The following is a 26003-nucleotide window of genomic DNA, read 5'->3' as shown; positions in this document are numbered from 1 at the left end:
CTCAAAGAACACCTGTTTGGAACATTCGACAGGTGAACAGGTTAATTGGAAACAGGTGAGTGTCATGAATGGGTATAAAAGGAGCATCCCCAAAAGGCTCCTACATTATGTGCGTACATGTCACAGCCAGGGTCATTTGAGGGAAACCATCATCCATCGTTGATGACCGAATATCCAACATGGAGTCAGCTAACACACACACGCCGAGTCTCCCCAGAGATCCTCAGATACAGTGATGCTTGGCAAACACCCGTTTCATATGTCACTTTAAAAATAATTAAATAAATCCTCACTAAATACAAAAATAAACTTTTATAATTTTTTAAATGCTATTTTTCAAAAAAAAAAAAAAAAAAAAAAAAAGATCCAAGGATCCATTTCCTCATCACTCAGTCCCTGTCTATATAGGAAACAAAAGCAGAAAGCAAGACCAGCCAATAGAGGTTTAAAGCAGTCCTGTTTGTGTTGTTGATAGTCTGGCAGCTAAACTGTCTGTAGCCTGGAGGCTTTACTGCAGGAAATCTCTGCCATGTCAACAACGCTATGTTTCTTCTCAGAGCTGCATAATCGCCAGCAGGCAAAGGACAAAGTGAAAGAAATGAACTACATAGCAACTTGTTATGCACAACTTCAGTCAATGGCTCCTGCTAAAACACCTGAAAGGAGGACTGATTTTTCCCTCTTTCTCCAATGAACACACGTACACTCACCAACGTTCCATTACGACCCGGATCTGAAGCACTATAATTTATACCTTTGTTCTCAAATGGAGGACGGCGTGCAGGAGTTGGCTAGCTGTGTGTGTAATTATGCTCAAGTGAAGGGATGCAGGGCTGTGTGTTTTGGGTTAGGATTTGAGGGCCGGAAGGAAGGAAGAGGAAAGGGGTGAGATCAAGAGTAAAAGAGAAGAGAGAGAGAACCAGTGAAGCTAGAGAAAATCTGGTTATTTTACGCACGGCCGCTTTGTTAATGGAGTGTGTGTGTGTGTGTGTGTGTGTGTGTGTGTGTTGGGGGACAGCAGGAAAGAACTATGTTTATCCAATCTGTTACTTGCCTTTACCATGTGGTAGGAAAAACCACTGGCCAGCTCACAGCCTGATCCCAAAAGACACATAGGCCAAGATCGACAGACAGAAGTAGGCCACAGAGGGAGGCCAAGGAACCTGCCAGCAGTCAGTGTGTCTGTCTAACAGCTCAATGACCTGTTACAGACTGTGGTAAAAACCTACTGTACTCTGCGTAAATGAGTTCTGTGCATATAAAATTTCTTGTGCATACGCACTTGGTCATGAAATCAGAGCAAAAATTAAGTGAAAAAGAAGCAGAAAGGAAGTGTTTACAGTACAAAGCATTTACACTAGTCTGAATTTAGATATCTATGATTTAAAATTCCCCTCCCCTTTATGTGACCTTTCTATTGCTCACACTTGCCCTGCTGTCCTGAACCAGTTTGAGCCAATGTCTTTCTTGACCCTCAACAAAATTGTCTCCCAGCTTAAACTCGCGGCTCTCCCATCGATGTTATCCCACCTCACCGTTTTAAAGAGGTTTGGGAGAATATTGGTGAAAATGTTCACCAAATTATAAACAGCAGCCTTGTCTCAGGCACTGTTCTGGTATATTTTAAACAGGCCGTAGTGGAACCTCTTGATTAAAAAGCCAAATCTGGATCAGAACATCTTGTCAAATTTCAGACCAATATCAAAGCTTCCTTTTATTTCCAAGATCCTTGAGAAAGCTGTACTTTTACAACTGCAGTCTTATCTTGATGTTCATGGAATCCTTGAAATCTTTCAATCTGGTTTTAAAGCTTTTCAGAGCACTGAGTCTGCACTTTTAAGGGTTTTAATGATATTTTATTGACCACTGATCCTGGTAACGCAGCCCTTTTAATGCTTTTAGATTTAACAGCAGCCTTTGATACAGTAGATCATGCAACTCTCATTGCTCACCTGGAACAATATATGGGTTTAAAGGGTACAGCACTTCATTGGTTCAGGTCCTACCTGTCAGAGAGAAGTTTTAAAGTTAAAATTGGTGATTGTGTCTCCTCATATGCCCCACTACCTTGGGGAGTTCCCCAAGGCTCCATCCTTGGACCAGCTCTTTTCTCCCTCTACCTTCTTCCACTTGGGTAAATTTTTAAAAAACATTTCATATCACTTATATGCAGACGATACCCAAGTATATCTCCCTTTAAAAAGAGGCGATGGCAGCTCTGCCACATGTTTGCTGGACTGTCTCAGAGAAATCAAAGCCTGGATGGCCCAGAGCTTTTTAAATTTTAATGAAACAAAAACTAAAATAATCATTTTTGACCCTAAGGGAAACTGTGATGCCTTTCGCAAGGACCTGGACCCCCTTTTACCTCATTTTAAAACCACAGTTTCTAAACTTGGTGTAAAGCTTGACAGTTTATTTTTTATTTTTAAATTGGACCAACAGATTAACTCTGTTGTAAAAAACATTTTTTATCTGCGGCTTTTATCCAAGATTAAAGCTATTCTATCTTTTAGTGATTTTGAACGAGTGATTCATGCTTTTATTTCCACATGTTTGGACTACTGCAATGCACTTTTTTCGATGTTGACCAGGATTCCCTGGAACGCTTGCAGTTGGTCCAAAACGCTGCTGCTCGTCTTTTAACAGGCATTAGGAAACATGAACGCATCACCGCGATCCTCGTTTCTCTTCATTGGCTTCCAGTTCATTTTAGAATACATTTTAAAATTTTGTTTTTAAAGCACTAGTCGGATCAGCTCCACAATATATTTCAAATTTCTTAAATGTTTACACTCCCCTCACGATCTCTTAGGTCAGCTGATCAGCTCCTCCTCATTGTCCCTAAGAGCAATTTAAAAACACGAGGAGATCGAGCCTTTTCTGTGGCGGCCCCTAAATTGTGGAATGAGCTACTGCTAAAAATTAGGGGTGCCGGGGGAAAAAAAAAAAAATCGATTCACTTCCGAATCGATTTTTAAAAGCATTTTTTAAAAACCTTTTCTTACTTACTCGCTGTGTGTACTGTTTGTCAGGCAACGGCTTCCATACTACAGCGTCCCTGCGAGGGGAGGGTCCGGCGTGCTTCAAACATTCGTGAGCTGCAGCTTAGCATGGCGGACGAAGAGCTAATTCAGCCAGCACTGTCTTTGCTGAAGCAAATGTTTGGGCGCATTTTGGATTTTATTATTTGCTGCGTAAGAAGGCGCTTGACATGACTTATGCAGTGTGCAAAATCTGCAAAATGAAAGTCAAGTTCTTCGGAAACACTTCAAATCCGCAAGCCCACATGCTACGCCATGATCCGGAGCTAAAAGGAGCGGAGCATCGGTATCTGCCGACTACTGACCAGCGCTTCGCTAAACTGCCAGCCAACTCTGAACGAGCAAAGCAGATAAGTAAATTTACATCTAAAATCACTGGATTAACCTTGTAAAGCTGCATTTTCTTAAACAAACATTTTTTAAGTAATATAACCATTTCTCAGAGCTCTTTCAATCGAAAATCGATTCTGAATCGAATTGTCACCCCAAGAATCGGAATCGAATTGAATCGTGAGTTGTACGAGTAACATCCCTACTAAAAATAAGGTTATCCCCCACCCTACCTACTTTTAAATCTCATCTTAAAACCTATTTTTATTCATTGGCTTTTAACTCAGTGTGAGAGTTGTGTGACCTCTGTTCTTGTGTGATCTCTGTTTTTTGTTTGTCTTTTGTGTCACCTATGTTATTGTGTGTATATCACTGTGCAGCACTTTGATAAACTTTTATGTTTTTTGAAATGTGCTATATAAATAAAGTGGATTGAATTGGATCTATGATTTCAATGTTTGACAAAAGGTCTTGGTTTTTAAAAGAGATTTCAAAATTTTGTAGTTCATTTACAGTTTTAAAGCTGTAAAGCCCCTTTCACACCGGGCCGGCTTCAAGTTGCTTCATGACGACTCAGGAATGTCTGCATCAGGTGCGCACAGCAGCGGGGAGAGAGGAGGTCAGAATGCAGCCTACAGGTTCTCTGCACAGAGGAATCAGTGTGCACAGTTTGGCTGCAGCCAGACTGTACACTCTGATTTCTCTTCTAGTTTATATTTGTTCTTGTGCTGAGCTGCAGGTCTGTGCTCTGTTATAGTTTATCTTTCTTCCTTTGACCACGAGATGCGCGTGTGTGCGAACAAACCGTCTGTGAGTAAATGTGGAGATGTCTGGAGTTATACTTGATGTGGACATGTCCCGTCTCTGGCAATCAGTCTGTGAGCAGGACTTATGTTCTTTTTTGTATTTTATTTAACACAGTGATGAGAGAGTTTGAAGGGAGAGTGAGGAGCTGCCTCCAGCCAGACAGTTTTTATTTTCTTTTAATTGTTCACATGTGCACACGCAAACGAATCGTCCATGAGTGGACTGGAGATGTCCAGACTTTTTACTGGATGTAGACATGTCCTGTCTCTGGCAATCAGTCTGTGAGCAGGATTTTTATGGACTTTAGTTAAAAACATTTGTGAGGAAAGAGCGAGTAGCTGCAACAGCTGCAATCAGCAGCATTTTTTTTCTGTGCTCTTTTTGAGCGTGTAGTTTTACTGCATTGTGTACATGGTATAAAAACAATCCTGCCCGGTTTATACTGCAGGAACAATGGAACACAGCAGGAATCATAAACTGGTGTCGGGTAACGTTGTATTGTGAGGGTGTGGCTTCCAGTCACGTTGAGTGCCTTTGATTCACGCAATAGCATGACCTGTGTCGTGCTGGTGAGTAAACTTGTCTAAGGCTGAAACGATTCATCGAGTAATTCAAATAATTCGATTACAAAAACGCTGCAATCCACAGCCATTTTTCAAAGGCTGTGTTATTTGCCAAGTATCCACAGAAAACAAAGAATTTGACTTCAGTTTGAGCTGCTCTGTACGGTATGTATAAATATACACTAAATACTGAATAAATCACAGTAATAAAAAGTGCAAATGAAATATGCAATAAGGAGGAAAAAAGAATGTCCTGTCCGCAGACTGAAGATTTCACAGAGCGCCTGGGCTTATGGTTCGGCAAAGCTCCAAAACTTAATGTGAAAAAATAAATAATTACCTGTGAAAACAGAGAGAGGGAACATCCTAAACTTAAAAATCTGCATGATGGCACAGAGACATTGTGCCACTGCTTTATGGAGAGCCCTGCCACTACTGATATTGTTTAAAAACACAGGTACTTTTTATCCGGTTACTCGATTAATTGATAAAATAATCGATAGAATATTTGATTCCAAAAATATTCGATAGCTGCAGCCCTAAACTTGTCTTTAAAGGGTGCAGACAGGACGCCCGAGGGGCACTGGTGCCTGCTATTGCGCATCAAGAATTTTGAAATGTTCAAACAAGAAAAAAAACTTTCACGCTCAAATGCCGTGGTATGTGGCGTGATCTAATCTCCAACACTATGTGCAGCTCATCAAGTGGAGTAAAGAAAAACTGAACAGAGCGAGTGGTGACGTCAGTGGATCGCATCAGAGCACAGCTCGTCTGAAGGGTTATATCCCTCTGATCCCCTTTGCAAATCATTTATGGAACTTGTGGATGCGTTAGGATTCCAGCAATGCATTCAGGACTCGATGCACATTAGTGGAAATACCCTTGATTTGGTTCTCGCGCGTGGCCTTGCTGTCACGAACATCGACATTTTGCCTCTTGCCTCGGTGGTCTCTGACTACTCATTTATTAGGTTTACATTTACGTTGCCGTGTTTAGTGGAGCGAAAGCCTTGTCTAATTCTGCAGCAACACATTAATCCCTCAACTATGACTGAACTCGAAGCTAGACTGCCTGAAATTTTGGATTCAGGGTTGGAGAATGTTCAATCAGTGGATAGTCTTGCAGATGGCTTGAAGTCAGCGATCATGGCTACACTGGATAAGGTTACACCTCCTCTTTTAAGGCCATGCCTGCCCAAGGCACAGTCGCCTTGGTTCAATGGTTACTTGCGTGACCTTAGAGAGAAGGCTAGAGGTATGGAACGGAAATGGCGTAGTTCCAAATTAGAGGTGTTCCACCTTGCATGGTGTGATGCTATCTTAGATTATAAGCATGCACTCCTGGCTACAAAGCGGGCCTATTATTCTGATTTGATCAATAAAAACAAGCATAACTCAAAGTTTTTGTTTGAAACTGTAGCTTTTCTTATTCATGGATGGCCACCTGTTATTCAATCTCCCTTTTCAGCACAGGACTTCTTGGACTATTTCGAGAAGAAAATTGAGGATATTAGGTTGAGCATATCTCAGCAAGCCTTGGTCCAACCACTGCATACTGCTATGGAGGTGGATGGTCCCACTGAGGTGTTACCCACGAGGTGTTACAGATTTTGATGGTATCTCGCTAGGCGCGCTGACGAAGCTTGTGACGTCCACAAAAAGCACAACCTGCTAATTTGATCCCATACCAACAAAACTGTTTAAGGATCTGTGGCCCATTCTTGGGCCGACTGTGCTGGAAATTATAAATCTCTCATTAACTTCTGGATCTGTTCCTAAATGTTTCAAGTCTGCAGTGATTAAACCATTGCTGAAGAAATCCAATCTCGACCCTAGCGTATTGAAAAATTATAGACCGATATCAAATCTATCATTTTGTTCTAAAATCCTGGAAAAAGTGGTTTCGCGACAGCCCGTGGACTACCTCACTGAGAATAATTTTTTAGAGCCATTGCAGTCTGCTTTTAGAAAATATCACTCCACAGAGACAGCACTTACTCAAGTTGTGAATGACCTTTTGCGAACAATGGACTTGGATACCACTACAGTCTTGGTGCTGTGGGATCTTAGTGCTGCGTTTGATACTGTGGATCATCATATTTTACTCGACAGACTGGAGAATCAATTTGGGATTATGGGAACTGCCGTTGCATGGCTGACGTCATACCTGTCTAGTTGCTCTTACTGTGCTGATGACACCCAATTGTACATGCTGATAACTGCTGGTAATCTCATTCACATAAAATCTTTGGAAGATTGCCTTGCATCAGCGAAAAGTTGGATGTCTAATAACTTACTTTTAAATTCTGAAAAGACTGAAGTGATGGTTCTTGGTCCGGCGAGGTATCGGCATCAATTTGATCAGCTAGCGCTTAGCTTAGGTTCATGTGTTATGCATCATACGGATAAAGTGAGGAATCTTGGGGTAATTTTTGATCCCATGTTGTCTTTTGACCTCCATATTAGAGACATTACGAGGACCGCTTTCTTCCACTTGCGAAATATAGCGAAGATTCGTCCCACCCTGTCTATGGCTGATGCTGAGACTTTGATTCATGCATTTGTCTCCTAGATTGGACTATTGTAATGCTCTATTCTCTGGTTTACCACAGTCCAGGATTAGGGGTCTTCAACTGGCTCAAAATGCTGCTGCCAGACTTTTGACACAAAGCAGAAAATTCGACCAATTCCTGATTGATGGCACCCTGCACCATCTCCACTCCCTGACCAAGAAACCTCTTTGGGCCATATCCATCAGCTTGTGCCAGCAAATCACCTCCAAGCAGCTCTCTTGACTGTTCAGTGACAAGAGTCACTCCACCACCTCCGCTGACCTTCACCCCAGTTGATAAGTCACAGGCTGATCATGCGACACAGCTTGGCTTCAGAGTCATGAAGAAACTGCAACCATCACCAGCTGGGCAGACCATTGACATATAAGATGAGCCTAAGAACCCCATTGTCGTGTATGGTGATGGCAACTGTTTCTTCAGGAACATCTCCTACCTCCTGACTGGTGCCCAGACAAACTATGGGATCCTTTGTATTCTCACTGTTAAGTACATGAAGGAGAACACTACTACCTTCAGTGACCTGGCAACACAACAAGACTATGCAGAGACAAGCAACATCTCCCAGCCTGGTGCGTACATGACTGAGGTTGAGCTTACAGCAATAGCCAGCCTTCTCTCCACACCAATGTGGAGCTTCTCACTGTTTAGACAGAGATGCCGATGGTAGTGCTTCTCCCCTCTATCAGATGTGCCATCACTATGTTCACCTTCTGCCAAAGCCATGTTTTTTTAGAACATTCACGAGCATTTAAACCTGTAGTTACTGTTTAATAGTTTAGCTTCAATTAAATTAAATTATTTACCATTTGTTGTCTATGTTCTATTTATTTACATTATTATATTAATATTTCAGCTCATGCATTCCAAAATGCCACCTTTGTGTTTTGTATGTACCACCAATACGCTGTGAAACAATGTGATAGACCACCTCTCTAACCTCAGCCGGCCACAAGACATCCCATAACAGCAACAAAAATGTTTTAATAAATTTTTTCACCGAGCGCACTGGTGTGTGCCACTCATAATGGATGATATATTGCTGTTAACAGGGTAATTTAGCATACTTTTTTTTTTGGCTTGGTAGATCCTTAATGGGATTTATTTTCATTGCCATCAGCTTCTCATATATTTCCTTGATCCGTCATGATTTGACACAGGCTTCAGTTGTTATATGTGGATCAACATCACCCTGCTCAGCGTGCTGCGCTCGGAGCGACATCTCTGCTATTTTGGCATTGTGAGATAGCTCACCGGACTACTTTCACCTGAACCAGCAATGAATTTGCTGACATGAGAAGATGCTGCTGGATGAGTGGGAGTATTGACTTACAATCATTTAGGCATAAAAACACACAAGATACACAGGTTCTTGTGCGAAATAAAACAAAGAACCACGATGCAGAGGGTCGGATCAATGCTTCAAAGAAGAGCCGCACTGCAGAAACTGTTGATTACAGACCCTGCAGGGGTTCTGTAATCGATGTAGAGACATGATCATTTTTCCGACAAACATCCCCAAAAACAATGGCCACTCTGAAGGACCGATAAGGGAATCGTTAACCAAAAAGGCTGCTGATGTCGGTGGATCGAATCATTTTATAACAATACCCGATAAGAACTGGTTCTCGATACCCATTCCTACCAGACACTTTTGTGTTTTTATTGTTATCCTAACATTTAGGGTGTGAGAGTTGAACATTTCCAAAAATAAATACTTTTTTTGGCCCCATATAAGAACCACCCTAACAAGCACAGTGCTGGTGATAGTATATATAATGGACAAATCCTTCACTGGATTGGTATCTGCTTTCTATGATCCAATCCTTTCATACTATATGTTATTTGCTGAACATTCAAACAGCCATATGCTGCATGTTGTGCCATTTTCGCTGCATTGTTTATGCTGGGAGCAATCAACAGCACCTGCACCAGTGCCACAGTGAGTGCACAATGATGTGCACCCTCTCATCGTGCCACTCTTGTTGGAGTGGCATCTCTGATATTTTGGCATTGTGGGATACCTCGCCCGCAGATTGAGCTCACCGGACTACTTTTCCCACCCCGCTCAGTGTGCCGCTCTCATTGGAGAGACAACATACAGAATGTGTCTCTTGCAGCTTCTTGTTCTGACATTAACATGAAGTTAACACCCAAGTCTTTCATCGCCAACTGTAAATGGTAATCAAAACATTCAAATCAATTTTATTTATATAGCACCAAATCACAACAAACAGTTGCCCCAAGGGGCTTTATATTGTAAGGCAAAAGCCATACAATAATTACAAAAAAAACCCCAACGGTCAAAACGACCCCCTGTGAGCAAGCAATTTCTGAGAGAAAAGGAAGGTTGGAGATTGGCCTATAATTAGCTAAGATAGCTGGGTCAAGTGATGGCTTTTTAAGTAATGGTTTAATTACTGCCACCTTAAAAGCCTGTGGTACACAGCCAACTAATAAAGATAGATTGATCATAATTAAGATCGAAGCATTAAATAATGGTAGGGCTTCCTTGAGCAGCCTGGTAGGAATGGGGTCTAATAGACATGTTGATGGTTTGGATGAAGTAACTAATGAAAATAACTCAGACAGAACAATCTGAGAGAAAGAGTCTAACCAAATACCGGCATCACTGAAAGCAGCCAAAGATAACGATACGTCTTTGGGATGGTTATGAGTAATTTTTTCTCTAATAGTTAAAATTTTATTAGCAAAGAAAGTCATGCAGTCATTACTAGTTAAAGTAATACTCGGCTCAATAGAGCTCTGACTCTGTCAGCCTGGCTACAGTGCTGAAAAGAAACCTGGGGTTGTTCTTATTTTCTTCAATTAGTGACGAGTAGTAAGATGTCCTAGCTTTACGGAGGGCTTTTTTATAGAGCAACAGACTCTTTTTCCAGGCTAAGTGAAGATCTTCTAAATTAGTGAGACGCCATTTCCTCTCCAACTTACGGCTTATCTGCTTTAAGCTGCGAGTTTGTGAGTTATACCACGGAGTCAAGCACTTCTGATTTAAAGCTCTCTTTTTCAGAGGAGCTACAGCATCCAAAGTTGTCTTCAATGAGGATGTAAAACTATTGACGAGATACTCTATCTCACAGAGTTTAGGTAGCTACTCTGCACTGTGTTGGTATATGGCATTAGAGAACATAAAGAAGGAATCATATCCTTAAACCTAGTTACAGCGCTTTCTGAAAGACTTCTAGTGTAATGAAACTTATTCCCCACTGCTGGGTAGTCCATCAGAGTAAATGTAAATGTTATTAAGAAATGATCAGACAGAAGGGAGTTTTCAGGGAATACTGTTAAGTCTTCAATTTCCATACCATAAGTCAGAACAAGATCTAAGATATGATTAAAGTGGTGGGTGGACTCATTTACATTTTGAGCAAAGCCAGTTGAGTCTAATAATAGATTAAATGCAGTGTTGAGGCTGTCATTCTCAGCATCTGTGTGGATGTTAAAATCGCCCACTATAATTATCTTATCTGAGCTAAGCACTAAGTCAGACAAAAGGTCTGAAAATTCACAGAGAAACTCACAGTAATGACCAGGAGGACGATAGATAAGAAATAAAACTGGTTTTTGGGACTTCCAATTTGGATGGACAAGACTAAGAGTCAAGCTTTCAAATGAATTAAAGCTCTGTCTGGGTTTTTGATTAATTAATAAGCTGGAATGGAAGATTGCTGCTAATCCTCCGCCTCGGCCCATGCTACGAGCATTCTGGCAGTTAGTGTGACTCGGGGGTGTTGACTCATTTAAACTAACATATTCATCCTGCTGTAACCAGGTTTCTGTTAGGCAGAATAAATCAATATGTTGATCAATTATTATATCATTTACTAACAGGGACTTAGAAGAGAGAGACCTAATGTTTAATAGACCACATTTAACTGTTTTAGTCTGTGATGCAGTTGAAGGTGCTATATTATTTTTTCTTTTTGAATTTTTATGCTTAAATAGATTTTTGCTGGTTGTTGATGGTCTGGGAGCAGGCACCGTCTCTACGGGGATGGGGTAATGAGGGGATGGCAGGGGGAGAGAAGCTGCAGAGAGGTGTGTAAGACTACAACTCTGCTTCCTGGTCCCAACCCTGGACAGTCACGGTTTGGAGGATTTAAGAAAATTGGCCAGATTTCTAGAAATGAGAGCTGCTCCATCCAAAGTGGGATGGATGCCGTCTCTCCTAACAAGACCAGGATTTCCCCAGAAGCTTTGCCAATTATCTATGAAGCCCACTTCATTTTTTGGACACCACTCAGACAGCCAGCAATTCAAGGAGAACATGCGGCTAAACATGTCACTCCCAGTCCGATTGGGGAGGGGCCCAGAGAAAACTACAGAGTCCGACATTGTTTTTGCAAAGTTACACACCGATTCAATGTTAATTTTAGTGACCTCCGATTGGCGTAACCGGGTGTCATTACTGCCGACGTGAATTACAATCTTACCAAATTTACGCTTAGCCTTAGCCAGCAGTTTCAAATTTCCTTCAATGTCGCCTGCTCTGGCCCCCGGAAGACATTTGACTATGGTTGCTGGTGTCGCTAACTTCACATTTCTCAAAACAGAGTCGCCAATAACCAGAGTTTGATCCTCGGCGGGTGTGTCGCCGAGTGGGGAAAAACGGTTAGAAATGTGAACGGGTTGGCGGTGTACACAGGGCTTCTGTTTAGGGCTACGCTTCCTCCTCACAGTCACCCAGTCGGCCTGCTTTCCCGGCTGCTCGGGATCTGCCAGAGGGAAACTAACGGCAGCTAAGCTACCTTGGTCCACACCGACTACAGGGGCCTGGCTAGCTGTCGAATTTTCCACGGTGCGGAGCCGAGTCTCCAATTCGCCCAGCCTGGCCTCCAAAGCTACGAATAAGCTACACTTATTACAAGTACCATTACTGCTAAAGGAGGCCGAGGAATAACTAAACATTTCACACCCAGAGCAGAAAAGTGCGGGAGAGACAGGAGAAGCCGCCATGCTAAACCGGCTAAGAGCTAGTAGCTGCGCACAGTCAAACAAGTTACAACAGAGGCCCAATTTAAGCTTTTTAGGTTTTACACAACTGTCACAGACCCTCTATACACCAACCTCAATACTAATGACATGATCAAGCACCACTTAACCTTTATTCAACCATTTGAATCACTAGATCAGACAGAAATGCTTAGAAGAGATGAAAAGATGCGAGGTGGGACAATCTGCATGAGTACACTTGGAAATTCTCATGGTACTGATGCCACTTTTCAATAACTGGATACATCAGTAACTGACGACGCTAAACTCACACACATTTTTCTGCTATGTTTTTGTTTGTTTTTTGAGAGAGATTTGAGTATTTGCCCATCAGTGAACATGAGTCTACTAGTGACACAGTGAAATGGAAAGAAAGTATGACACACAACCTTGACGGTCAACAATAGATTTTAAAATAAAAAATACCCACACACATATAGGTCAGGAACACACTTGACATTCCATCTCTTCAAACACATAACACGCATACAGCCCACACACAAATACTTGAGAGCTCTATTAACGCCAGCCTCTCTTCGAAGCACAGCATGCTGACCAGAAGGCCTTCACTGCAGGAGCACGATGGGGGATGACTTAGGCAAATGCTGAGGAGGAGGCGGTGGAAGGAGAGACAGGTGAGAGAACAGGAGAGCAGGATAGAGGGGAGCAGTGAGACGAGATGACAGTTTTGAATGTCACCATGGTGCTAAAAATCTGCGCTAACCTTTTGGCTGGAAATTAGAGGGCAGGAGGGACAGTAGGAAACAGGAAAGTAGCGAGAGAAAAAGAGAGATGAGTAGGGAGACCGTACATGAGCAGAGAGGGAGTAGGTGGGTGTTTGGAGGTGGAGCATGAGATGGAAAGATGAAAGACACAGGGACAACAACAGTGCAGCTTCTCATTTCTACTAACAGGGCTGCCGTCCATGACACGAGACAAAATGGCCACCCGAACAAATGCTACGTTTTTACGTCAGCCAACACCAGGCTATCAACCACGAAGTGTCTCACTGCAGTACCCTACCACACATTGCATCACCAATACACAAGTTGCTACCATTTTGTGCCAATGGGTTTCCAGAGTACAAGTTTGGAAAAGCTTCCAAAACAATGTTATGAGGCACACTACAAAACCAGCAAACCCCATGACTTCAACAAAACACATAAGTACAATGTTTCCAGTATAAAGGAAACTTTGCCCCTCAACCGGTTTCAACTAGCCATAATTTTAGACACACTGAAAGTTCCTAGTGTACCACTTGTTAAACACAGGGTTTCCATTACAATTCCATAGACATATACAACCCCTGGCAAAAATTATGGAATCACCGGCCTCGGAGGATGTTCATTCAGTTGTTTAATTTTGTAGAAAAAAAGCAGATCACAGACATGACACAAAACTAAAGTCATTTCAAATGGCAACTTTCTGGCTTTAAGAAACACTATAAGAAATCAAGAAAAAAAGATTGTGGCAGTCAGTAATGGTTACTTTTTTAGACCAAGCAAAGGAAATAAAATATGGAATCACTCAATTCTGAGGAAAAAATTATGGAATCACCCTGTAAATTTTCATCCCCAAAACTAACACCTGCGTCATATCAGATCTGCTCATTAGTCTGCATCTAAAAAGGAGTGAACACACCTTGGAGAGCTGTTGCACCAAGTGGACTGACATGAATCATGGCTCCAACACGAGAGATGTCAATTGAAACAAAGGAGAGGATTATCAAACTCTTAAAAGAGAGTAAATCATCACGCAATGTTGCAAAAGATGTTGGTTGTTCACAGTCAGCTGTGTCTAAACTCTGGACCAAATACAAACAACATGGGAAGGTTGTTAAAGGCAAACATACTGGTAGACCAAGGAAGACATCAAAGCGTCAAGACAGAAAACTTAAAGCAATATGTCTCAAAAATCGAAAAATGTACAACAAAACAAATGAGGAACGAATGGGAGGAAACTGGAGTCAACATCTGTGACCGAACTGTAAGAAACCGCCTAAAGGAAATGGGATTTACATACAGAAAAGCTAAACTAAAGGCATCATTAACACCTAAACAGAAAAAAAACAAGGTTACAATGGGCTAAGGAAAAGCAGTTGTGGACTGTGGATGACTGGATGAAAGTCATATTCAGTGATGAATCTCGAATCTGCATTGGGCAAGGTGATGATGCTGGAACTTTTGTTTGGTGCCTTTCCAATGAGATTTATAAAGATGACTGCCTGAAGAGAACATGTAAATTTCCACAGTCATTGATGATATGGGGCTGCATGTCAGGTAAAGGCACTGGGGAGATGGCTGTCATTACATCATCAATAAATGCACAAGTTTATGTTGATATTTTGGACAATTGAAAGGATGTTTGGGGATGATGAAATCATTTTTCAAGATGATAATGCATCTTGCCATAGAGCAAAAACTGCAAAAACATGCCTTGCAAAAAAGACACATAGGGTCAATGTCAATGAGCAGATCTGATTTGATGTAGGTGTTAATTTGGGGGATGAAAATTTACAGGGTGATTCCATAATTTTTTCCTCAGAATTGAGTGATTCCATATTTTTTTCCTCTGCTTGGTCTAAAAAAGTAACCGTTACTGACTGCCACAATCTTTTTTTCTTGATTTCTTATAGTGTTTCTTAAAGCCAGAAAGTTGCCATTTGAAATGACTTTAGTTTTGTGTCATGTCTGTGATCTGCTTTTTTTTCTACAAAATTAAACAACTGAATGAACATCCTCTGAGGCCAGTGATTCCATAATTTTTGCCAGGGGTTGTAGACCGAGCAAGGACCTGAAAGGTTCTAAATGATGCCATCTGTGATGAGTTAAGTGAAAGCCTATCCCAGCAGTCATATAGTGAGAGGTGTGGTACACCCTGGATGGAACGCCAGTCTGTCACAGTGCCATGTATAGACACACAAACACCTTCAAAATCAAAACTTAGTCAATTTAGAGTCTTCAATTCATCTAACCTCCATGTCTCTGGGTGTGCGAGGAAGCTGGAGCACCCAGAGGGGACCCACGCAAACACAGGGAGAAAATGCAAACGCTAGGGATGTGAATCTTACAACAACTCACGATTTAATTCAATTCCGATTCTTGGGGTGACGATTCGATTCAGAATCGATTTTTGATTCAAAGAGCTCTGAGAAATAGTTATATTACTTAAAAAATGTTTATGCTTAAGAAAATGCAGCTTTACAGGGTTAATCAAGTTATTCTAGGTTTAAATTTACTTATCTGCTTTGCTCATTCAGAGTTGGCTGGCAGTTTAGCGAAGTGCTTGTCAGTAGTCGACAGATACCGCTGCTCCACTTCTTTTAGCTCCGGGTGATGCCGTAGCATATGGGCTTGCGGATTTGAAGTGGTCCGAAGCACTTGACTTTCATTTTGCAGATTTTGCACATTGCATAAGTCATGTCAAGCTGCTCCTTACACAGCAAATAATGAAACCCAAAATGCGCCCAAACATTTGCCTTCAGCAAAGACGGTGCTGGCTGAATTAGCTCTTCGTCTGCCATGCTAAGCTGCAGCTCACGAATGTTTGAAGCACGCCGGACCCTCCCCTCGCGGGGACGCTGTAGTACGGTGGCCGTTGACTGACAAACAGTACACGCAGCGAGTAAGCAAGAAAATGTTTAAAATAAATGCTTTTAAAAAAAAAATCGATTCTTGGACATTTTGGATCGATTCAGAATCTTAATAAATAAGAATCGCGATTCGGACGTGAATCGATTTTTTCTGGCACCCCTAGCAAACGTCACACAGAAAGGCCCCAGGTAGAAATCGATCGCATGACCTTCTTGGTGAGGCAGCCCACAACCTTTTTGCTGTGAAGCTGCCAACAATAACGAGATGCTATATTAAATTTGCCCTGTTCAACACAACACTTCTGTTAAAGTTAAATCTATTCAAGTCCAGTTCGTGGAAAACTACACTGCAATAGCACATACAGTAGTGTTCAGAATAATAGTAGTTCTATGTGACTAGAAAGATTAATCCAGGTTTTGAGTATATTTCTTATTGTTACATGGGAAACAAGGTACCAGTAGATTCTCACAAATCCTACAAGACCAAGCATTCATGATATGCACACTCGTAAGGCTATGAAATTGGGCTATTAGTAAAAAAAAAAAAAAGTAGAAAAGGGGGTGTTCACAATAATAGTAGTGCGAATCAGGTGTCCCCTATTTAAGGATGAAGCCAGCACCTGTTGAACATGCTTTTCTCTTTGAAAGCCTGAGGAAAATGGGACGTTCAAGACATTCTTCAGTAGAACAGCGTAGTTGTAGAGAAATGATCATTGCACCCTCAAAAACAAGGCCCTGAAGGACAGATAAGGGAATCGTTAAACAAAAAGGCTATCGATGTCGGTGCATCGAATTATTTCCTAACTATTCTCGAAAAGAACCGGTTCTCGGTATCCATCCCGACTTATAATTGGAAGGAAGAAGCCAGAGAGCCTGGAGGAAACCCACGCAAACACATGGAGAACATTCAAACTCCACACAGCAGGGACCATGCAGGAAGCAATCCTAGGACGTTCTTGCTGTGAGGCAACAGTGCTAACCACTGACCCACCACGCTACCTAATAGTTGTTTCAATTCAATTTAAATGAATTTGTTGGTTTGCATGAAGTACATTTATTTCCAGTTTTAATCTGTTCTTATGGCTGTATTTAAATTTTTTAATTTCTGTGTTTTTGAGGAAAGTCCGAGCTGTCTAACATGTCATGTTCTGCGCACTTCACGTTTGACACCAAGTGGGTCGCGATCATACACCTGTTTTGCCACCTGTCAACACCCTGTTGTGCCAAGCTATGCTTAACTACTGTGAAAAAGCACACTGAGTTCAGAAGAAGTAAAATATGCGGGAGAAGTTAAATATTCTGAGACAATTCAAGCCTGCTACTGACTGATGGTAGGTCAAAATACTAAGAAAACATTCACCATGACTAGCTTTGAGTATCATTCGGGCTTCTTTTCTAAACAGATACACTAAAAATAAGATAGATATGTAGTATACTAGGGCTCAAAGTTGCACAAAACTTTGAGACACTTAAAAAGTTAGCAGTAGTCCCAAACTATTGAATATTCCATCAATACTGCAATCTTTACCACTGTAAGATGAGAAATGAAGCACTGAAATCTGCATTTTGATTCACTACAGTAGATATTCATAGTAGAAGAACTGGTGTCATACTGGAACCCGGTTTCAGGGAAAGTACAGAGTCCTCAGAAAAATGTTTAATCTCTCTAATGTACATGTGGCAGTATATGCTATTCACACAGGGAAAACACCACACCGCAATTTGATTAGATAGAACTTTGATCCCTTGGGAAGACTCCCTCAGGGAAACTGAGGTTCCAGCAACATTGTATACCAACACACAGGGTAAGAAGCACACAGACTATCAAAAGTGAAAGTTTAAAAAAAAAGTTTGCAAATATAAATATAAATTCCAGACATTTTAAATTTTACTTTATTCATGATCGGCATCCACCACAAGCATCCTTTGTCTCTTCAGCATTCAGCTAGCGATGAAAATAAATCCTATTAAGAATCCACCAAAGACAAAAAAAAAAGTATGTTAAATTACACTGTTAACAACAGTATGTCATTCATTATGAGCGGCTGTTTCAGAAAATTTCCATATTGCTTGTCCACGCAGATGCAAATTTGGCGTTTTCAGATTTATCCGCTCTGGAACCAGTTTTCAAAAAGCAGCATTTTCAAGCTCTGAAAACAACAGTTCCTAGTGGAAGAAACACCAATATGATACAAAACTTTTGAGGAAATGCCTCAACCCATCTCCGTGTGGACGGGACCCGAGTTGGATCTTTCAATATCAAAGTGAAAAGTCACGTGGCAAACAGAAAGGTGAAATGACTTCACATTAGTGCTTCAAGGTAACCATAGTTGTGTTCAGCAATTTGCTCAAAATAACTGTTGCAAATAAGTGTCATCTTTAAGATGACCCAAGGTTAAAGGGCAATTTTATAAAGGAAAGGTGACTCATGTTCATCTTTTAGAGTAACCATAGGTGTATCTGAAACCAATTCCTTAAAACAGCAATTCTAAAGCCCAGGTTATACATAGACCGTTTTGTCGGCGGGTAGTACGTAGACCGAAGTTCACGGTAGTTCCGGCTGTTTTCGCGGTGGAAAGGGGCAGAGCATTTCGCCGGCGTTTTGAGCGCCGTACTATCCGCAAATACGTGAATAAAGCGCCGCTAAATCCGCCGAATAAAGCGGCGTTTTGACGCCGTAGCATCCGGCACACGTCAGGCAATGGGGGTTAATAATTCTATCCTTTACAATCGCAGGTTAAGACGCGCATGAGAACGGTGTTCTGCTGCCGCCGATAATGCCCTGTGTACCGCTGGATCTATCCAGGAAAATCCTGCGTTCCTCCAGGAACTTTTGCATATAGGCACCACCCCCAGAGTATAATAGGCTGGGGGAGATCATCTCTCAGCCTTTTCTTTTCTCTCCTTTTTCCCCTCCTCAACGTGTTGCTCGTCTGCACCACAGGGCTACCCCTGAACCAGACCTCTTGGTAAGTCCTTGCTGCTGCCAATTTTATTTTAGGAGGCATACTGGAGCTTCTCTGCAAAAATATCTGGAGCCGGCCACGAGTGAGAGGCCTGCATGCAGCGCGCTATGGTTTTTATACTGACCGCCGCCTATCGGCCGTTTGGAACACCATTAACCGGGAGGTGGAATTTAGAACAGCGTACTGTCTGCTAGCGCCGCCGTTTTGTCTGCTCTCTGTCGCCGGTTAAAACACCTTTGAGGACACCGATATGGGCTCTATCGCCGTTGGTTAGGGATACAACGCCGGGCGCCAATTACGGTGGTGTCACTACAGGAAGGGGCGGGATGACACGGCAATTAAAAAGTATCAAACGCCGTTGTTCGCGTTGTCTCCGTCGTCAGGCCACTTCTCCGGGAGCGCTCCCGGAATTATTCGACATGTTGAGTAATTTTTTCGACGAATCCCGGTGAAGCCAGAACCAAACCACGCCCCCGTGTTAATCAAACATTTTCTTGATTAATTAATGCATTGGGGGGAGGGGGTAAAATAAAGAACTCAGAATGCTTTAAATTTATCAAGCTTTTTCCCCCCATTCAGTCAGCCAAATTTCCAGTCTCACTGTTTACAGTGCTTGACTTCCACGTTTTATTTTTATGTGTCTATGAGAAAATTGTGTTCAGTTCATGGATTCTGCAAGAGTGTGACCATGAAGGCTGGGAGAGGAAGCGAGTAAGTGATATTGGGTAAAACGCTCTCAATAGGACAGCTGGGACTTTGAAGCAGTTAGCACTGCTTACTGGTTTACTGACTGTGGCTGAACATGGGAAAGAATCAAAATACATCCAGAAAAGACAAACAAACAGAGGGACTTATTTAAAAACAGCTCCACACTGCATTTATTCACAAGCAATTTCCACGATAGTCTTCCGAAAGCATGGTGTCTTATGTCTTATAACAGTTTGACACACTGCGATGATGAATCCGGCTGAAACAATGCAACAGGTCAGATTAAAAGACTTTATATTTATTCAATGTGCCGATTTGTAAAGTTGTAGCTTCTGCCGCTACACTGATTAGCTCCTTACATAGATTATGCACATGCTCCACGTCATCTTCCCCGTTTGTTGTGGGAATGTTACAGCGCCACATACTGGCCTGGCATATTTAAGGAACACTTTTTGAAAACAAAAGATCATGTAGGAAATGGCTTCCATTAGTATTTGAAAAAGGCAAAATGCTGGAGCTTTTCCCCAGTGAAGGGGGGGTGGGGGGAGCCTACCCAAAATAGTTGCTGCTCTGGTAAAGTTTGAAATGTCATCAATACTTTGGACAAAATTCAATTTTTCTGTGCGTCTGTGTTGATGTTGGGTTTCTTTACAGTTTCCATACAGTCGCTCCACACCACAAAACTAACTTAAACAAGCACAAAGGAAAGTGCTTACCTCATCAAATATGTCTCACATTGACAATGAATGATTTATTTATTTATTTCTGTCATCAAGGTGTCAACGGCATCTGTATTTAAGAATTTTGTTAGGGAGAAGGCTGCACACAGCTTGAAGAATTGTTTAGCTTTGTTATTCTTCCATATTCGCCACCATGGCTGTTCATAGGCAAACTCTGCTCACCATATCATGCATTCATTGTCTGTATGAAATGTGTCAATGGAGATGCCCATCCTTGGATTCCCAAAGATGATGCTATGACGTAAACTCGCAAACAAACATTTTTGACCAATGAGGCTGCACATACCTCGGTTTGCCTGTTCAACACTTTAATACAAAACTGTTATTTAAAAGAAAAATTACTGTAATTGGGACAGGTCTTATTTATTATATGAAGTTGTTGTAGAGATTTGTTGTATATTTAAGGTGCTAAATTGTTGCATTTGACAATCAAATTTGCCTCTAATAAAAAACGCAATTATTTAATGTAGTCAACCTTCATGTTATAGTTTTTGGTTTATAAATAGGGCATTAGTTTAGCATTCTACCACAAACGAATCGTGTATAAACCTATGCTCAAATCTACCTTTAATTACATGTTTCCATCTTCGAATGAATCAGAAGGAGACAAAAATAAATAAAAAGAGGAACTTTGACTACAAGTTCCAACAGTGTCCAGACCAGTCACCTTGCTATCAAATCAAGGAAGCTTTGTGGTAAAAAGGGTGGAGAGACAGTCTAACCACAAGAAAGGAGGAGAGAGACAGAAATGGGCAAGAACAAGAGCCCAAATAGTGCTGAACATCTGTTGTGTGTGTGGTCGGGGTCTCTTATCTCTGTGGCCCGCTAAACATGACTAGCTGCCATCTTGGCTCACAGACACAAGGTGGTGGTGGGGGTAGCTGCTCCTGGCTATATGGCAGACAGGAAAGAAAATAACCAACCAGGGCGTTTATGCTCAACTAAAACCACACTAAGAAACTGAACATAGACAAGAGGGCACATGTGGGTACAGGCAAATGCTAGTTTACCTCAGTCAGTTTTGAGTGTGACAGGGTGACCATTACAAAAGTTACACAATACACACACAAAAAAAGCAGAGGGCACAAAGTGCACATAACAGATTTGCAGTGAATTAAAATGAGAAAAGTACATACTAGTGCATATACAGAACCCATTCAGACTATGAACTTTAAATGTAAAATACAAAAACAGTGAAAGTGTTTTCATTTGCGTTTCCACGCCAGAAAGGGAAAAGCAACTGCAGTGTTTGGTGTGAAGTATCAAGGGCCCCATTTAAAACAACACGTGATGTTTCCTTTTAATGCCCATGCTGCAGCAATGCTTCAAAACACAGGTGTTGGAATGGTTTCGAAACACTCCCGAACAGTGTGATGTTTAAAAGTAAGCCATGACTGATCTGCACTACAGATCAGACAAATAGTTTCGGTAGCGTGTTGAGTTGAGTCTGCAGTGATGGAGTTAGTTTCCAAAAGATATTTGATACGCTTGACCACAGTCCCTACAGATCTAAAGTTGCTTCTCAAAATTGAGCAACTTGCGTGGCAGTACCCTAACATCAGTATGTGAGTATTTGTGTGTCCGTGAATGGGTAAAAACGAGGCATGAGATGTAAAAGGTCAACAAAAACGCAGTCTATTTATATCTCCAGCCAGACAGACTAGACAGTTTAATCTGGTTTTATTTTCCCCACTCCATTTTTTTCCCATATTTGCCCACATAGTAGGCATTATGTGGTACCCCATAGATGCTATCTTAAATTGAATAAATTGCCATAAACTGAAATTAGCTTAGAGAGGTGGAGATAAGCTCTGGAGAGAAGGGGAATGAAATCCGTAGGAGCAAGACAAAGTACATGTGTGTGAATGAGAGGAAGCCTGGTGGAACAGTACATTTGCTCGGAGTCGAGGTAGTTGAGTTTTAATACTTGGGACCAACTACCCAAAGTAAAGGAGAGTATGGCAGAGAGGTGAGGAAGAGCGTGCAGGGAGGGTAGAATGGGTGGAGAAAGGTGGATATCTGCAAGAGTGAAAAGTTCACCACACTGTAGTAAGACCAGCTATGTTGTAGGGCTACAGCTATCAATTATTTTAGTAATTGACTATTTTATCGATTATTCTGGCGATTAATCGAGTAAACGGATAAAAAGTACTTTTGCGTTTTTAAACATCAACAGTCCAGGGCTCTCCAAAAGCAATGGCACAATGTCGCTGCACCATTATGCAGATTGTCAAATTCAGTATATCCCTGTTTTCCTGGGTAAATATTTTTTCACATCTTTACAAGTTTTGGATCTTTCCTGGTGTCAGGAGCTCAGCCAAAGTTGGACCAAAGTCTTGACATTTTGCTGAAATGGTGATGGGATGTGGCTTTCTGTTTTTGTTTTCCTCAACATGTAAAATTTAGCCATTTTTAAGTTTTGTTAAGGTTGGTGGACTGGGTCGCTGCATGATTTTTTTTTTAAATCCCTTTCTCTGCGATTCAGCAGATGCATTTCAGCTGGAGGTTGAACATGCAAGCCTCACAGTTACCGTGTTTGTGAAGCGTTGTGTGTCGCTGCTCACACCAGGCAGAGACAGCAGCTGGCCGCAGAACGAATAGTCACTCCCCGCGTAGAACGGAGAGCAGCCAGTGGATGAAAGTGTTTTTTGTTTTTTTTGTTTTAAACAGAAGCACACTGCTTCGCATTAAACGCACAGTAAACTATTTCAGATGATCAGCATGGACCCTCTTTCTCCTAAAAACCTTTATTTTACTCTCATGTTGGAAGGATGTAGTGTTTGTGCTAAATTGATTAGCGCTTACACGGCCTATGCGCATGCTCTAGTCTTCTTCTGTTTGTTTTTCTGGAAACGTTACAGCACCACACACAGCCCTGGCATGTGTACTACATCGTTACACGAAGCTTTGAGGCACAGAATTTGCCACAATCATTTGTTGTAATCGAATTATTCAAGTTACTCGACTAATCGTTTCAGCCCTACTATGTTGTACGGCTTAAAGACTGTGGCACCAACAACAAGGCAGGAGGCAGAACTGGAGAAGAAAGAGCTAAATATGCTGTAATTTTCTTTGGGAGTGACGAGGATGGATAGGATTGTGAATGAATAAAGGGACAGCACAGGTGCAACACTTTGGCGACAAAGTCAGAGAAGTGAGATGTTTGCACATGTGCAGAGTTGGGACTTAGCATATATAGGGAGAAGGATGCTAAGGATGGATCCACCAGGCAGAAGGAGGAGGCCAAAGGAGCTTTATAAATGTGTTAACATGCCAAGTGGTTGGTGTGACAGAGAAAGATGCAGAGGACAGGGTGAGATAGAAACTGATGATCTCCTGTGGCGAACCCCTAAAGGGGAGCAGTCAAACTTTATCCAGCATCTGCTAACCATCCAGCTAGTGACAGACATTTATGGGAGGCTAAACAAAGTTGCTAATTTGGTTGCTCAGCTGCATCAAAGTTCACCAGATGCAACACAGCTTGTCCTCACTGTATTACTTTAATTTAGTGACACATAACTGAATTTGTTTTTGAGCAGTCAATTGATTTTACTATTAAAATGCCATGGTATAAAATAAATACAATACAATCACAATAAAAGGCTAACAATAAAAGAACTAGCACTTATTTCCATTGTGGTCCTTGACCTGCAATTGATCAATGACCAAAACTGTAGTCTACACAAGACGCCTGTGATGGACTAACTCACTCATGTATATTTTTCTGGCCAATCCCTTCAGCACAGGGAAACTGAAAATATGTTGCAAGAACAGCTGAGTGCACCTGCTGGTGTTTTGGCTTCACGTCCGCACAAAATGAGAAACAAGTGTTGTAAATCGTTTCCAAACTTTGTTGGTGGGATACGAATGTAACAACGGAGAAATTGTAGCCAAAAAATGGGAGTGGGGGTGCAAATGCGGAAAAGTATGGAACATTATTTTGATGCCTACCCCGTCGACAAAAATAAATAAATAAATAAGAGAGGCCAAAGATTGATAAAGTTCTTTTCATAGCTTACTGCTAACCCATCCGAGCAGATTCCCGGCTCCCCGGACGTTAGCGGGTTAGCTGAAGTTGTGTCCTAGCGTTGGGCTAATCTCCAGCGGCTAGCAGAGCTAATTAGCCTGTCAGCGGCGCTTCGGACGTCATTAAGGACCGGAGAATGATCCGCTCATCTCGATTTGCACACAGCAAAACACTTCTCTACCTTTCATAAAGCACCACACAGATACGAGTGTATTAGAAACAATTTAAAGAGGTTCTAGTTCCATAAAGTGCAGCAAAAACAACGTAAAAACACGGCTGGAAGCAATGACCGCTTGGCCTCACTCCTACCCCCTCTTCTTGCGCTGTCCGTCGCGTCCAATAAAACTAGCGACTACTACGGTACACTTTATCCCGTCCCGTCAATAAAACGCAACCATCCCGCGAAGAAACTACGAGGATTCATAAGTTTAGGCTGAAATGGAAAAACTCTGCCCGAAAGCGGTGTTTTTCAGCGCTACCTAGCCAGTGTTGTCCGCTGGGAATGTCCCTCAGAGCTGCGCTCATTCAGTCGGCCAGTGGCTCACCTCTGCGCTCGAGCCACCTCGTGTCTCCAACAACACAATTAGCTAACGAGGCTAACGCCATTTAAAGCTCACTTAACGCAACGTCCCACCACACTTTAATTCAACAGGTTCGCCTTGAAACGGGCTCAGGGGGAAAAAGACGCTCCAAGTCGCGTTTGAAGCATTTCTTTCCACTTTTCAACTAACTATTGGAGAGCGCTGTGCGCGTGTGTGCACGAGCGACGGAGCGGGTGGCAAAGCTAAACCTGCTATTGTTAGCATGTCGGCATGGCAGCTCCGCGGACCTTCTGCGGCTTTCTGCTGAAATAAAACCGGACACAAACACACCACAACACCTGTACCTGGTCTTTACATTCAGTTTGCCGCTGGCTAGATGGCCACCGGTCTGAAAACCAAACTCCCAGCACAGATTAAAGAGTCCGAGTGCGCTGAAAAAGTAGCAAAAACTTACTATTCTGGGACGATATAAATGGAAATGGAATAAAAAGAGAATAGTTACAATAACTCCAACACACCTGCGCTGAAGCGTGTCGTAAAACTGAAGAAAATTGGAAAAGAAGCACTGGTTAGCTTACCCAACAAGCTCGGTCACTTCGGGCTTTATCAAATCAAACTCCTCGTTAGTAGGTTTAGTATCTCCGCTTGCTTAGGGGAGAGAAAAAAATCCACCGTGGTCCTTTTCATGTGAAATATAAATAAAGAAAGAAGGAAAAAGTTCAAGTTTTACATATATATATGTATAATTTTTTTTGAAGAAATGTTTCTCTGGTTTGTGCCGTATCCGCGACCTCGCCGACTAGTGTGCGTTGCTCTTCTCTCTCCTTTGTGTTAATTTCACTCAAATCGAGTTTAATCCGATCGATCCCTCGGCTAGTCGCGCACCCGAGTCCTCCCCTCCAGACACTCGCTTCGCTCACCTTCCTCGGCCAGGGGGCGGCGCGCTCCCGAGAACCTCTCACACACGCGAGCAGGCGGCGTGCGCGGTCACTGACCCCGCTGTGCACGAGCGTCGCTATCATGGAGTTTTCATTCGGGAGGGAAAATATGTTTACATTGATGTTAAATAGCTCACATTTCAAGTCAAAGTTTGTTCCTCATA

At 42.0% G+C, this 26003-nt stretch overlaps 1 protein-coding gene across 1 annotated transcript in view; it reads right to left on the bottom strand.

Moving 5' to 3' along the window:
- The window catches only part of LOC117521250 (chromodomain-helicase-DNA-binding protein 7-like), an 80839-nt gene extending 54994 nt beyond the window's left edge, over nucleotides 1–25845 (bottom strand). The window contains exon 1 of the mRNA XM_034182582.1: nucleotides 25480–25845. The gene's annotated coding sequence lies outside the window, so the exon portion shown is untranslated. The remainder of the gene's footprint in view (nucleotides 1–25479) is intronic.
- Between the last annotated feature and the right edge of the window lie 158 nt (nucleotides 25846–26003).

The sequence above is a fragment of the Thalassophryne amazonica genome, chromosome 12 (genome assembly GCF_902500255.1).
Source record: "Thalassophryne amazonica chromosome 12, fThaAma1.1, whole genome shotgun sequence".
NCBI classification, from domain to species: domain Eukaryota; kingdom Metazoa; phylum Chordata; class Actinopteri; order Batrachoidiformes; family Batrachoididae; genus Thalassophryne; species Thalassophryne amazonica.
The sequence above is the reverse complement of the archived record's forward strand: the minus strand, read 5'-3'. Positions and strand labels throughout refer to the sequence as shown.